The following is a 14,060-nucleotide window of genomic DNA, read 5'->3' as shown; positions in this document are numbered from 1 at the left end:
TGTGTATATATATATATATGTATACACACACCCACCTGTGGATATTTTTACACTGTTCTGGGGAAAGACTTGGGGAACAAACCCAAAAGTTCCCCAAGAAAAATCCATATCCTCTCCAAACACACAGTTCCCATCTGACACAGTACATGAATGTCCCCCACACTCTCCACTTTTGGCAGCTGCTATGACACTAATTTCTGGGGGGGACAGGGAGGAACTGGTGTGCCCTGGCAGCAGGGCAGGGCTTCAGGATTTCATCCCCCAACCCCAGCCCTTAGCAGAGAGCAACTTTTTGCAGTCACACATGGAGCGGGTCGCTGAAATGAGTCAGGTTAAAAATTAAGCTTGTGAGGGAGGGTGGAGTTATTCTTGTGGGCACTCAGGTACGGTGACCAACGTGAGCAACCAGGTTTCCCACAGCTGTGAAAACCGCTCATCCGTCTGAATGCTAGAAAAATAAATAAACAGTGAGAGCTCCAGCAGATTTTCTGCCAAAGCCAGTGTGCCCTGCAACTACACCTTTCAGCATCCTAACTCCCGTTAAAACCATTGGGACCCGTTGGTTTCACTGGGTGCTAAAGGACCAGCCTTGTACCCCACCCAGGTCCCATCTCCTGCAGGGTGGTGGTGAGCTGCAGGGAACCTGAGCCACTCTTCTGGTTCTCGCACAGATTTCCCAGGTAATCTCATCCAAAAGGCATAAATAACCTCATTTGCTTGAGCTCCCATGTGAGAACAAGACATTAATCCCTCATCTCGCCTGTGGTGCGATTCCCATGAAAGGACGATCCCAAGGAGCCTGGACCTCAGGGGATGCCACCACCCTGGCACGAATGAGTTATTCCTCCACAGACCAAGGGCTGCTGCGGGATAACCTTTGCCAGGCTCGCACACACATTAACCAGTGCTGGCCCTGTCTGCACAGCTTTTGCTGTGAAATGTCTCCTTTCTGCTGGATTCAGCTGACACTGGAAATCGCAGCAGTTCTGCTTGATGACCCTGACCAAAGCGTGCTGGAATTTGCTGGGTTTCATAAGGTTTTCATTAGGGTTGAGAGAAAAGCCTCTGAGGTTTTGTGAAATGCCTAAACTATCCGTACAGCAATTTGCAAAACCGCCCTGTTTGTAGGGATGTTTGCTTTTTTACTGATCCTCTTCTGCTTTCTGTCTTCCTCTCCTCATTGGCTTCCTCTTCAAGATAGATGTGCTGCTCTACCTAGGGGGAAGATCTGTGCCACACCATGGCTGAGGACAGGGTGGTGGCAGGATGCTCAGGAGAAGGTCGGTTTTCATTACCAAGTTGCCAGGCTGGTGCTTGGGTGACCTGTGTTTACTCTGGTCTTTACCACCCAGTTCCTCCAATGATACTGGTTGGGAAACCTTATCCATCTCCCTGGTATCATCCCTACAGCAGCAACTGATAATCCCTGCTACTGTCTTGAGAGACAGGTAAACCATCTCAATGCAAGGCTCCCATGATCCTTACCCTGGGATTAAGTCAGTAAATCATCTACATTTGCTTTGCAAAGGCCTGGATTAGGATTTAAGATCTCTAGAAGAAGATTGTTATTTAAGAACAGTAATCAGCAGCTGATGGTCCAGATCCTCAGCTCAGCGGGTTGTGGCTTAGGTAAAAATGAGAAAAAAAACCTTTCAGGAGCAGGAATATAATAGTTCTGTTTTCCTGCTGGTCATTCCCCATGGTTAGACTCTGTGAAGTCTCCCATGTTGCCTTAAAGCGCACCCCATTGAACTCTTCACCTCTTTGCCTACAGGGCCAAGTCCTGCCAAGTCTTCATTGCCACCCAGTCCTTCCCTAAAGCTTTTTGGCATCCTGGCAAAGCAGGCAATTTTCTGAAGTGGTAGCAAATCTAAGCTGTTCTAGCACAAAGCTCATTCATCCTAGCAGGCCAAGGAACTTCAGCTGCCCCAACTCTGGTATCAGCATGAGGAGCAGGGTTTGGTGATGACCTGGAAGTGATGGGTCTGGGGGTCCCAGGTCCTTCTGGAAGACTCCTCAGATAAAGCAATGGTGTGAACATATCCGGATCTGAGCTGGGGCCCCTGTGCCGCATTCCTCCTGCGGCTGGAAGGCAGCCAGGGCTGCTGTTTGCCCATGCCACGTCACGGTCCCACCTCGGGTGTCCTGTTTTCTCAGCGCACCTGTGGATTCTTGGCGGTGGGGCACGAGAGCAAACGAATTGGGGTGCAGAGGAACCCACGCCCGCAGTGCACACAGGCACCGCCAGCCGCCCCCGGAGACGGCCACCTCCCCAGCTGACCCTGCCCTGAGTTGCAGATTAACCTCCCAAAAGGTGACGGTAGCTCTTTGGCTCCAAGGCAGGAGTTGTTCAGCAGCGGGAGGCCCTCCCTGAGGATTTTCCTCTGCATTCCTCCAAATGTAAATTTGGAAAAAAAAATACTCTGCAGTATTTTTATATCAGTATATACGCTGATATATCGCTCTGCAAAGCCTTTGGTAGCAGCCACAGCTCATGCAGGAAGACCAAGAAAGGTCATTTCCATCAGTGTTAATTATATCCCAACATTACAGGCAGTGCAGTTATATTCACTGAGATATTTCTGCTTGGTATCACAGACTTAGAGCTGTGCTTCCCACCTTCAAGGATGGGTTATACACAATTTAGGACATAGAAGAGGGGTTCAAGACTGACCAGGAGCCCTGGCAGACCTTGCTGTGATGCTACAAAGCACCATCATCTCTGAGCCCTTTCTTCTTTTCTCTTGCAGCTGGATGTATTTCTTCCATAAGCCTGAGGAAACAAGAGCCTCATATCTCCAGCTCACAGCCCAGCATAACTGGCTTAAAATGGGGTTTGCACTAAGACTGTCAAGCAGTAAATTGGAGCAACAGGTACAGGTTTCTTCTGCCTTGATGTTGTAAGCCTTGTGCTGGAGAGGCCACTCCTGTCTTAACCTGCTGCAGGCTGTTGGCTCTGGGAAGGTGAACTGCACCTCCAGAGTCCTTGTCAAAGCTATTCCTGCCCCAAAATCAGCATTTATCCTTGTGTCCTTGGCTTGCCAAGGCCACTCCTTTCCGCTGAATTGGGAGGATTTTACCTGATCTACTCCTGCCCCTGTGGGATCCACCATTCGCACAGCTCCGTGCACAGCACTGCCTGAGAGCTGTGTGGAAAGGGCTCGTTTGCAGGATCAAGGCTTCTCTGTGTGCTGAGAGCCATCGGCTGACACGAGCTGACCGGAGGAGGATGAAACGACTCCCTGCAGCTTCAGATCATTTTGTCTCCATCAGTGCAGCACAGCCTTGCACTGCAGCACAGGAGCAATCCTCACCCCCCTGCCCGGGCACCTTTCCCTGTCTCAGAACATGTCCATTTGCTGCCGTTAACCATTAACCAGCAGCCTATTACCTACTAGAGGCAGCTCTGTGCTGCTCGCTCAGCCACATTGCCCCACGAAACCACATCCATGCAAAGTCCCGACCTCCTGCGGTCCCAGCCTGCCAGGCCAAAGAGCAAAGCTGTGTTCACTTCCCCGCATCAAAACTCCCCTTGCAGTCAGCCAGGCCAAATCCTGGGGCTGGTGCTCAGTCCTTCATGGCTGACAGTCACCCCTGCCTTGCTCATGGTGAGATGCTGTGGCTGTCTGAGATGTACTCCATGGGTCGGGGGGGGTCTTTTGCTTCAGCAAGTTATAAGTCTCAACAAGTAAGATCCTCTCATGTTTTATGGTTGCTATACATGCATACTTATTGCTTTCTCATCTTTTTCTCCATACCCAGGAGCACGGCAGATGAGGGAGCAGTAAATTATAACTCAGTAACTCCTCTATCAGATCTGTAGGTAGGCCTGCAAGAAGCACAATGTGGACCTTCATTTGGACGTGATGATTTTGTAGGGCAGAGGAATGCCCCAGCGAGGCTATGTGAGGAATGTGTAGTAAAATGTCATGTGCTTTGGTTGTGGGTCAAGGCACACTGTCCCAAAATGTTCTCAGAAATTCATGCAATGCTTTGGCTGCTACAGGTCAGGACATTTAACCTCATGTAAGTAGCGATGGGCTTTTGCAATGGTCTCCTGAGCAGCTTGTGGTGGTTTTTGCCTCCTTCTCTTGCTTTTCCAAAGCGGGAGGCCCCTCGCATGTTATCTCACATCTGCAGGGTTTGGCCCTTCCCACTTCCTCCCAGAGCTCTGTACCCGAAAGCAGGATGGAAATACCTTTGAAACGTGTCATTTTGCAAATACATCCTTGGCAGGGCCCGTTTCCCTGTGCACAATGTTAACCTTGTCCACAGGCATGTGGGATGGCCAAGGCCGAGGCAGATGTGGGCCATTGCACTGCCAAACCTTGCTTTTACACTTCAGCAACATCTTCCTCCCAGCAGCTTCTGATTTACCCCAGCAGCAGCCTGTGACAATGTCTTCAGTGTCTTAGGCTTGCACTGGGACACTGAGAACATCCTCATCTGCCATCTGTATGCATGAAAAAACAACCTAAACCACCAGGACTTTGAGCTCTGAGAATACCGAGTCAAGGCTTAGGACCAGAGTATGAATGCATCAGGTCATGCATATGGGAAAAATGGCTGGAACGGGAACATCTCAGCTCATGTTTCAGTTACAGAAGTCAGGCCATTCCGTTTTCGACCAGTACTGAGTTAAACTGCTTGGAAATAATGTTTTCTGCTCTATAACCCCACGGCATGACCAGAATTAGCAGGAAGCAAAAGTGCCTACAGCTCAGCACTAAATGAGCCCATGTTTTATGACAAGCATTTTCTTTTCCCTCAGCATTGGCTGTTCTAAACTGCTTTACATTTATTTCTACAGATTTGGGCTCCTTAAAAGCTCAGCAGGATTATTTACTACATTTTCCCTGTGGTAATGGAAAGGAGTGGGGATAGGGAGCTCAAACATCACTTGTGCATGCACCTGATGTGCATTGCCAAATTTGTGGATATAGAAATGAGGACCTTCATCCCAGAGCTCAAATTCATGTAAGCCGCAGCCATGGAAACAGGTTGGTTTACATCAGCATAGATCAGCACTGAAAAGGACCCAGATACAGAACAGCTATTAATTAAGCCCTGGGTACTGGGGATAATGACTTTATGTCACAAAAAGGGAACTGAAGCATGATGGATTTTGTTGCTGACCCTCTGAGATCTCCAGGTTTCCTCACCCCGTCTTCTAACGCCTCCCACTGAGCTGGTGTGTGACCCTCACCACTAGGCCAGCAGTGGGCTTGGTGTTAACTCCAGGCAGGTCCTGCCATAGGTCCCCAACTCCTGTGTGCTGGAGTAACAAAACACGGTTCCCCTGTCTCCTGCATAAGAGGAAGACACTCAGCATGATTTTTCAGAAGTTAAGAGTGAAAAAATGAGATGTGAAGGCTGTTACAGGTTTTATGAGCTGTAGCCTGCTGACATTAAGGGATAAATTACTTGCTAAGAGTCAGTTTCGCATCTTCAACCATGAAACTAAGGTATCTGAAGAGTTCCTCTCAGATATGGGCACACCCAGGCTGAATGAGCAGGTTCAACCTACACCCTGATTTGCAGCTATCTGTGATTTGTTGTCTGTAACTTATGTCACAGGTATTTTGGGTGCTCTTCCCATTAGTTGTCCCTTGGGGTAAGTGGAATAGATCTGTGGAAACTGTTTTGATTTAAACCTATTCTGATACATAGTTTAGCTGGTACCTGATGAACTGATCCATACCAATTGTCAGCTTGTAGGGGTTAATCCAAGAGATTAAGGAAATCAGAGAATCGCAGAATGGTTTGGGTTGGAAGGGACCTTAAAGCTCATCCAGTCTGACCCCTGCCATGGGCAGGGACACCTCCACCAGCCCAGGCTGCTCAAAGCCCCGTCCAACCTGGCCTTGGATGCCTCCAGGGAGTGGAAATGGCAAGAGAAGCTTGATGTGTGGGAAGGGAAGCACTTGGATGGTTCTCAGTCCAGGTACACATCAGGTAGTCTCCATACTTGGAGATATTCAAAACCCAGCTGGACATGGTCCTGGGTCCCCCAAAGGCAGAGCTGCCTGATAACAATGTGGTACGAAGTGGTGCCTCTACCCCTCTCCAGCAAGGGATGTCCCCTCCATTGGCAGTGAGCATCACTGTGATCATGCCATGTTGGAGCCGCTGGGACCAAGAGGGGATGGTTCATCTTCAGATCACACAGTCAGTGGTGCTGGAGCAGCTTTCGGAGGGGGAAGCTGTGTACTGCCACTGCCCTTTGCAGATACTTTTTTCTTAATGATAAGCCACAACATCACGAGTATCCACAGAGCTGGCAGAACGTGGCTGCAGCAAACACTGCCAACGTCGCTGGGGTTTTCTGGTTTATCATTACTTTTCTTCTGGGAGGGCAGTCCGGTTCCATGCTCCAATGCTCTTCTACGTCCCCATTTCAACCAGTAATTGTGGTGGCAATCCTCACCCCTGCTCCCCATCACCCTGGGCTCCAGCCTTGTAGGGAGCACAGGAGCAGTGAGCACCTTTCCCCTAGGACCAACTATGCCAAAATTCGGGACAGTCAGAGTCAGGGACTGGAGCTGGGACTCTTGGGCCTAAGCATTAATGTAGCACTGAGCAGCACCACACCTCGCTTTGTCCAGCAGAGACAGAGAAAGAGGGGGAAAATTCCTCCCCTGCCCTTTTAAATCTGGACAAAACAGGTTTCTAATTAAAGCAGCACTTAATCGCTACTGCCCCGTGAATGCAAAGCTGGTGGATATTTGATGCAAGCAGAGAGTTGGTTGAAACTCTCCCGCACCGGCTCCCTCTTTGTCCCTCCGTGAGCCTGGGAATGGGTGTGATCTCCGGGTAGGAGTGTCTCTGCGGTTAAGTCGAGGATTGAATTACCGAACGCTGCTGTTCCTAGCTGACAAGGTAGCAGAACAGCAAACAAAAGTGCCTTGAAACCAGCTCGCCAAGGAGGGAGAGGAGAAGGGAGACCTGCGAGGACACCAGGCGCTTTCCAGCAAGGTAAGCAGCTTCCCTGCACCCTTCTTGGTTTTATTTCTGAAGGCCAGGATTGTTTGATGACTTTTATTCTCTGGGATAGTAAGAAACAAACAAACAAAACCTAGTAGATTTCATATTTTTAAAAACATTGCTCACCTGGTGTAAGCCAGGATGCCTTTACTGAAAGCAATGAGCCCATCCCGATTTGCACCGTCTGGGGTGGGAACACGCAGTTGTATCAGCTCCCCTAAAACCCGGTTAGGCTACGTATCAGCTCCAAGGACACATGCTTTTTGTTTAACTCTCTGCACAGGCTGGCTTTGATTTCACGAAACGAGCAATTAACAACGGTTTGTTTTGGCCTGGTTTGTTTTATGCTTTGCTGCTGAGAGCTCGCCTGCCTTTGCAACGCAGCTATGGGTCCAGGCAGTGACAAGAAGTTATGTGAAGTTCTCATCGATAGGTCTTGTCGTCTTATCAATAGGTCTGCTAATGGCTGAACTGCTGGGCTGTTTTGCTTTATAAGCACAGAGTGTTTTCTCATCCTGTTCGTTTGAGATGCAAATTGCACCGAGATAAAATTGAGTTGTAATGGAGTTGAGCTGCGGGCTTCCTTGCCAGTATTTTTCTTAGGAGTGCCTATTAAGAACATAAATATTTAACACAAAGGAGAACCGATATGAATTAAGGTCTGTGGGAGGTTCGCACTTACTCGAGGCTGCCCTAGCACAGATGTAAACAGGCGTTACAACAGCTGAAGCAAACTGGCCCCACAAGAGCAGCACTTAGGCGGTGAATCATCCAGGTGCTCTTTACATGCGGCTGCTAAATGGGCAGATTAGAGCCTGCGAAGTAGAGATTAGACAATCAGGGAGCATCAGTCTTCTTTCTTGGCTGGGTTTTATCACTCCTGACATGAGGACTGATATGCTGGGTGGAAGGAAAGGCAAGGACAGACTCCTGCTGGTGTAGAGTGGATCAGGAAAGCCCTGACCATCCTCCCTCACCTTCCTCCTGGCAGAGCCAGGTGAGCTTTCCCTCCCCCTCCTCCTCCTCCTCCCTGCACGAACAGGCTGCCCTTTTCTACTCCAGTTCCCTTACCAGCAGCGCACACGTAGGTCTCATGAGGTTATTTCCTAGGCAGGACTTTGTGGCAACGGTAGCCAAGGTCTCCCAGCTGGGAGCAAAAGTTTCATGCCATGGCTGCAAATGGTGTCACCCTGGTCTTCTGCCTTCTCCTGTATGCTGGGGCTCCTGATTAGGCTGAGACAATAAACCCCTGCTTTTGCACAGCCAAGGATGATGAAGATGCTCATAGTGTCTCCGGATCTATTTTGTGGAGCTGTGTGAGTTTTCCTGGACTTTAAGCATGGAGGTTGTTACCTCTTCTGCTCTGGAGCCCCCAGGGAGGTGTGGGACACATGAGGTGGAGGAGATGCACCATGGACCCTGCAGCCTCAGGCTGGGTTTGTCCTGCAGCTCCTCCAGCACCACCCATGCGATGCTTGGGCTTCCCCAGCTGAGAAGGAGACCAGCTCAGACCCTGCCCTGCACTTGGAAGATGCTGGGGCTCTGCTCTGTGCCAGGCATGTCCTGCTGGACCAAAAGCTTTCCCTCAATTTAAATAGAATCACAGAATGGTTTGGGTTGGAAGGGATCTCAAAGCTCACCCAGTCCAACCCCTGCCATGGGCAGGGACACCTCCCACCAGCCCAGGTTGCCTAAAGCCCCATCCAACCTGGCCTTGGACACTTCCAGCCACAGCTTCTCCTTTCAGCCACCCCTGGGGAGTGCAAGTGCCAGCACCTCCTCTCCTCAAGGACCCTCCTTCATCACAGGGAACGGACTCTTTTTCAGCCTTCTGAAATTTGGGCCCGACGCAAATCCACGGGTTGGGCCTTCTCTGTATGAAATGTCCAACTGCACGAGGAAGGACTCCAGTGTGGACACCCCACACCCAAAATCTCTCTGCTCCAGCTCTTTTATTCACATATATTCTTCAGCTTCTGTTGGCCTCTCAGGGAAACAGGCTGTATGGTCACAAGGGAATACCTACTCCTACGACTCATTAAAACCTGTCATGGTCTCCATTTCCACATAATACAAGCTTGGAAACGGGCCTAGCTATGATTTATCCTGGATGATTATACATTTCCACTGTATTTCCACCCATTCTGGGTGTAAAAGAAATGGAGAAAGGGGTGAATATTGTTGCTAAGTCTTTGGCATCCTTCAGTCTGTAAAGTCCTCTGAGATGTAATGTTAATGTCCATCATCAGATGATGCACATTTCCTTCAGTTGCCTTGATTTCCATGGACTTCTACTTGAAAAAAGAAATCCTACCGTTTGTTATCCTTCTTTATCTGAGCCTATTCACGCTTATCTGAGGCAGTGCTGGGTAGAGTAACAGTGAAACTTGTTATTACTTTATATCCACGTCAAAGACATGAGGCGTAGGGGTTGCTAAATTGCATGGTTGAGCTCCATCCTGGGCAGTTCCTGTGCAATGAGCTATTCAGAGCAGCCAACCTCTCCTACCTAAAAATGTCCTGTTGTCATGCCCTGGGATGAAAGAATAGGTTTCTGGATGGCTCTTTATTTAAAACTGCCCTTACAAAAACAGCTGAACAGGGTAAAACAGGCAGTGCTAGAAATCACATTCTTTTTTGGGTGATAGAGGCCATCTATATACATACCTTCCCTTTGGGAGGGTGCTAGAGCCTGAATTACTGTTCTTCGTTGCTTTCTATGGAATAGCTGTCCATATCTGAGCACATCTCACCCATCCCAGTCTGTCAGATGCCTGGTTCCCTTCCCTGCGCTCAGACAAAACTCCCACTGACAGCTCTGGGTGCAAAAGGCGGTGCTGGATGAATGACTCTTTCTAAAGCTGTTTGCAGTATTTGCGGGGATGTTTTATTCACTTGGCTTTGCGCAGCTGACTTGCTGCTCTCTCAAAGCTGGCCCTCACTGCTGCCAAGAGGGGATCTCACGCTTCTCCCACGTTCGTGTGCTGTGGTCCTGCGTGGGCTGGGGTTCACTTTTTAAGCCAAGTTCGTGCCAGACGCACGGCCCCGTGGGCTGCAGCTTTGCTCTGTGCTGTGCTGTGCTGTGCTTTGTTGGTGGAGAGCTGTGCTCAGGCTGGCAGGAGCCCCAGCGCAGGGCAACACAAGGTTTAGGCCACAAAATCATGATGCTCCACCACCATCCATCATGCAGACCATGATACCACAGGGGCAGAGTTATGCCTCCTTATTGCCCCATATTCCTCTGCTCCTCATTCCCATAAGTCCACCCTATCTCCTTTCACTCCGTTGTCTCCCTGGATCTTCTTCCTACCACAGCAGAGAAAAGCCACCAAAAGCCATCTTGAACCACGGGGCCTCTGAGAGTGGGATGGTGGGGAGACATCTCCTCAAGAAGCAATTCCTTAAAGTGGGGAGGTGCGGGGGGAGACTGGCACCCAGAAAGTCGCAGGAGGGCCACATGTGGTTGCAAGGGCTGGATGAAAGAGATCACACCATGATCTCTAAACACACCATGTCTGTGGCTCTGAACACCCCTCTGGTTTCCCACAAGCCTAGAGGATAAAACGCTAATATGGGTGACTGGCACCAAAAAGGTGAATGTTGCTTGTGTTTCCTTGAGGGAAGATCTCGTGAAGATCTTTCTCCATTTGAAAGACTTTAAAGCTCATCTAAGGTAACTCCCACCTTGGCTCAGCACCTTGTCCTTAAACATGGGAGCCTGGGATGGGTTGGTTGGTGCCTCCTGGTTTTGACACAAGTTAGGGGTCTTTCGGCAGAGGTTTGTCATCCCACATAACCAAAAGGGGAGCTTTCCTTTGCAGCTTGAGAAACAAACCATCCCCTTGAATAAATTCATTTCTTCTCATTGGGCCAGCAATGGAAGAGCACAGTCACCTATGGAGGACCAGGTCTGTTTAGGTCCAGGTCATTTAATTTGCAGCCCAAAATGTAAACTTGTTTTTTTCCAGAAGTCCTGGTTTTCTCTTCCTGAGTTTGATGTGATGCTCACAGGCCTGAATTGGAGCAACACTGGAACAGTCCTTTCCTTTTAATAGTTAATATCAATCTCGCTGATTTCCACTGGGAAACCGATGCTCTGGGAACCGGTTTCCCAGCTGGTCTGAGTGGAGCCAGACCAGCACCCTTGCTCCGTCACCATCAAACAAAGGTCCTGATAATAAGGATTTATCTGACTCAGTAGTTACACAGTGCACCAGGGAAAACCTGCTCTTTATCTTGCACGCAGACACGTATGCACATATGCATGCATCCATTCTTACAATAAATATAAAACTGTTATATGTAGTAGCAAAAAAAAACCCCAGAACTCTCAGGCTGGTTTTCTTGAGAAGGATGGGCCAGGTGGACACTGGAGCTTGGGTTTAACTGCGGTCTGTTTGTGGTATTTGGCTACGTTCGTTACTTACCTGCAGCCATTAGGTTAAATAGTGCTCCGTTAAAATGTTGATGCAGAGAGAATCATAACTTTTTTCCCCGGAGACGATGATTGATGAGGGTTTAATTTCTGAGAAAAACCTAACCTGAGCCACTTCTCTGGGAACCAGGAAGAGGAATTAAAATGGCTTCGGCTTTGTTTTCCTTCTGCATGCCTTTGCTGCCCTGGCCGTGGCACGAAGCCCTGCCTTTGGACTCAGTGCTGGGCCCAAGCCAGAGATCTCTCCCTTTCACTGGGGAAGAAAGAGCTGAAAGAAAGGAGAGATTTGTTCGTAATGAATTGATAAAATACATGCTCGCCTTCCCTTGGGATGGCTCTGTAGCACTGTTGACTCGATAACCACACGGTGAGGAGCCGGGGGTGGAATGGATACCTCTGAAGTTGGTGTGCACCAAGCTGCATTTTGTTGTTTGAAAATAATGCACCTGGCACTGTACCAGGGGCAACGCTGCTTGAAGGCGCTTGCATGCAGAAAGCTTTTAACAGCCCTTTGTGCCACTGCTTTTTTCTCACGGATCTTCGGGTTTGCACCGAAAGAGTTTGTTATCGGTCACTGGAACTGATCTTGGGGGGAAGTTACTGCAGCTCAGACTCTGTTGCTGCTTCTGAAAGCTTTGAGTCTCACAGGGCTGCCCTCATCCTGCAGAGATGCTGCCTGCACGGAGAGCTGGCTGCTTTCAGAGGCATCCCGGGGAAGAAGGATTTCCCAGGACAACAGTCAGGAGCAGCATAGGTGCTCTGACCTGTACAGGACACCAAGGCAAGGACGGGAATCCTCCCTGTTCAACCAGTTTGCTCTCCCTTTCCCAGCACCAGTCGCTGCTGGGCACTGGGCTCCGCATCCAGCGTGATGGATGTGGAAACTCAGACCGCATGACTTGGGAGTTGCAGCCGCTGTTAAGGGCTTTCTGATTTAATTGTCAGTGCATTGTTCTTGCACTGCTGAGAAGTTTGCTGGGACAATGCAGCTCTGCTGTTCCTAGGAAAAATAGTCAGTTGTTAAAGTTTTAGAGGGAGGATTCAGAAATAGCAGCAGTTTGGGGAAAAATCTGCTCCTACAAATCAGTTTTCCAAGACCATCTGCTGGAAGATCAGACTGCTGGAAAGCTACCAGCAGTGAGGTAAATGGAGAGGACAGAGGCCATAAAGAGAGGTGTGGAGAGATGAGCATGATTTTCTGCATGGAGCAAGGTGGTGAGCTGGAATTTGTGGCAGGTGGAAATGAGACATTTTCAGGGTCTAGAGAATGTCAGAGGAGATAAACTGTGAGTTGCCTGCCCTTCTAAATCAGATGTCCTTGGAGGAATTTGAAGAGACAGATGAGAGACAGACTGAGGGCTGTTGCAATCAGGCAGGTGGTTATTTCCCAGTATCTTAATATTTCCTTGTGCTCCTTCCTTTTAAGTAAGGAGCAATGGTAGGTTTGGAGAACTAATGCAAAGCCCATTTCACAAGGGACTGAAAGGTAAAGGCTCACAGCATCAGTGTGTTTCTGGGAAAGACCGTGTGTAAGCTACCAAGTCACGGATGCCAGAAATGGAGGAGGGGTGGAGGCCCAAGCTGGGACCTTCTAAGACCTTCTGAGTTGAAGCTGCTTCTTGATAACGCCTGGGATGGTGGTTGGAGATGGAGTAAATTTCAAGGGTTTTAGAGTTACAGGAACTGAGGCCTGGGGAGGCTGCTCAGCTTTTGTCAGATGGAGCAAACTGGTTATTGCTTACACAGAACCTGAGATGATAGTTGGGTAAGTGGGTCCAGGTTTGTGCATCCTTTGAATTTGCTGATCAGGGAATTCAAACCTCTCCTGGGGTATAGAGCACTTCCAGTGACTCCTCTCTTCATCTCAGGCCCTTAAGTCTTCAATGACATTAACACTGAACACACTTCAGCATCTCAGTGCTCAGCATCCCAGTCCTTGCCCCATGAACAAAGAACCGAAAAGGCTGCCTGTGAGGGCAGGTATCTGTTTGGACAAGACATGATCTGATGATCCCTGGCAGCCACTCATGGAGAAAAGGAAAACCTGCCCATCTGAACCCAGCAGACTCCCTTCTTAGGTCCAGAGCCATTGACCCTGAGGCGAGCAAGAAGCTTCTTCACAATCGTAGCTCATCCCATCCAATGCCACATCTCAAGTTTTGATCCCTCTCTACTTAAGAAAAATACTATAAAAGCCCTTCAACCCCTTTTATCATCCACCCGGATGATTTGGTAGCACAGACGGGATTTTTCTGACCTGTGGGGGTGTCTGGGTGAAGCTCTGAAGCATGAAGATCCATCCGTGTAATTGCCTTCATGCCAAACCCATGGGAAGGCACAGCTTGCTCAAAGTGCACCACCAGAACAGCCACTCATGGTCAGAGACCCCCGAGAAGCCAAGCCCAGAGAGCACACCCTGGCCATTTAGACGTCTCATTTCGAAGACATTAAGACGAGCCTGCCAGCTTCCCTGATAAGCTGTTCCAATATTTAATTGCCCACCGTGATCAGAAATAGCATCTTATTTCAAGGCCTGTTTTGTGTAATTTCAGCTGCCAGGCAACAGCTCTTTCCAAGAAGACTGAAGTGCTCTCTGTGGTCAGCCAGGCACATCTGTGCTGAGCTTCCTCCTTGGCATGCT

This window comes from Mesitornis unicolor, unplaced genomic scaffold (genome assembly GCF_000695765.1).
Source record: "Mesitornis unicolor isolate BGI_N332 unplaced genomic scaffold, ASM69576v1 scaffold40021, whole genome shotgun sequence".
Classification (NCBI taxonomy): Eukaryota; Metazoa; Chordata; class Aves; order Mesitornithiformes; family Mesitornithidae; genus Mesitornis; species Mesitornis unicolor.
The sequence above is the reverse complement of the archived record's forward strand: the minus strand, read 5'-3'. Positions refer to the sequence as shown.